Raw genomic sequence first — 1,764 nt, 5'->3', positions numbered from 1 at the left:
GAGCAGCAGCCCATAAGTTCAGCAGGCAGAAGCTCATTGTATGACAGGCAGATATTAAAGCAAAAATGCTGGGTTTGATTATGATTACAGTTTTCAGCAAAAAAAGCTCTAAAAGTTACATTATCTTAACTTTTTATGACAGTTTTCTACCGCGATATATACCGTTACCGTGAAGGGATTCAATTTATACCGTGATATGAATTTGAGGTCATACCGCCCAGCCCTATTTTAAATCATTGTTACTTACCGGTATATATTTTTCCTGTATATAATTTAGCTATTTTACATGATTGTTAAATTAAAATAACAATTAGGAATTATATTAATTTATTGTAAAAATATTACAGATAATTTGTGATGCAGATCCAGTTGGGCTGGGAGCTGACACCCTGTATGATCGCCATTTTTGCTCCTACATGTTGACACAGATGCTAACAGTGGACGGTGTAGGCGAGTCTCACTCTAGTGATATTTAGGTCTGTGGCTACAACCTGCCATTCAGTGCAGAATATAGTCATTAAGTAATTACTGAATTAGRCATTAGCTCAAGCTTATCAAAGTATTCAATTTCTCCAAACTGATGTTGTTCAAAGAGCCATCCACAACAGGTAAGATATTATTTAAACTTTCCACAGAACCTTACTTCAAAAGATCTGAACTATCCCTTTAACTGTTGGGATCATGACCTCATTCTGCTCCAAACAGACGTGACAAAGACCAAAAGACAAGCTCAGAATCAGAACAAATTTAGCGTCTGCAGTGAATGATTTGATCTCTGGTCATGATGCTCCATCCGTCATGTTCTGTTCTCCTCCTCTGCCTGCTCTTCATCATCTACCTGCTCTTCATCATCTACCTCAGCCTGTGGCATAGCTTCCTGTGGACATGGTTCTGTTTTTATACCTGTAATCCACTGGATGCTGAGTCAGCATGACATCGTTTTCTGTTGTTTATGTTTTCTGTATGTTTTTACAGTCTACTTCTGTGGACTTTGTTCTATTTTAACCGTTCTTATACCAAAACCTTTGGCTCATTCAGCAGACAGCTGCTGTGACTTTTGGTTTTTAATACTTTTATATGTTTTCAAATTAGTTCTCCATAAAAATACAATGAGAATTCTGCAATGGTTTAAATATTTTCTTTAAAATGTGCTTCTAAAAGCTGCTCCAGTTTGATATTTTTGTGCTATTAGCTCTCCTTTTGGTACTAACAAAATTTTACCTTAAGGTACTTTTAGTTTTGATCCGTTTTTTTACTTCCATTTTCAGCTAGCCATAAGCTACATTTAGTAACTTTCTTGGTACATTTAGCCGCTTGATAGCCTTTGATACGTTGTTTTTTTAGCTAATCCTTGGGTTCTTGTCGATTTTAGCTAGCATTTTATACTTCCAAGTTTTATTTAGCATTCCAGTTTTTTTATCTTTCAGTCATTTGCTGCTTTTTGATTTCCATTTGCAGTTCCTTGCTAGCATTGTTGTACTGTTGGTGCTTAGGTAAACCTTTTTTTAGCTTTAATTTAGCTTTTTTTGTTACTTTTACCTTCCAGCTAGCCTTTTGCAGATTTTAGTTTTCCTTCTGATACTTTTAATTGTTAATTAGCCTTGTGCTAGTTTATTTTTTAACAATATGTTTGCCACTTTCAGTTACCATTTTGCTCATTTAACTTCATCAAGACAGTTTCTGCTTCTTTACGAAAATCGTTCAGCAGTCACATAGAAAATGGAAAAAAATATTTCTTGTAAGATTAGTGTATATATATATATA

The 1,764-nt window shown here is 34.8% G+C and overlaps 1 protein-coding gene across 3 annotated transcripts in view; it reads left to right on the top strand.

Moving 5' to 3' along the window:
* Positions 1-1,764, top strand: part of LOC106519181 (zinc finger protein Dzip1) — a gene marked incomplete at its 3' end in the record, with an annotated part of 15,384 nt that overhangs the window by 11,748 nt on the left and 1,872 nt on the right.

Source organism: Austrofundulus limnaeus, unplaced genomic scaffold (assembly GCF_001266775.1).
Source record: "Austrofundulus limnaeus strain Quisiro unplaced genomic scaffold, Austrofundulus_limnaeus-1.0 Scaffold72, whole genome shotgun sequence".
NCBI classification, from domain to species: domain Eukaryota; kingdom Metazoa; phylum Chordata; class Actinopteri; order Cyprinodontiformes; family Rivulidae; genus Austrofundulus; species Austrofundulus limnaeus.
Note: the sequence above shows the minus strand (reverse complement) of the source record. Positions and strands in the feature narration are given on the sequence as shown.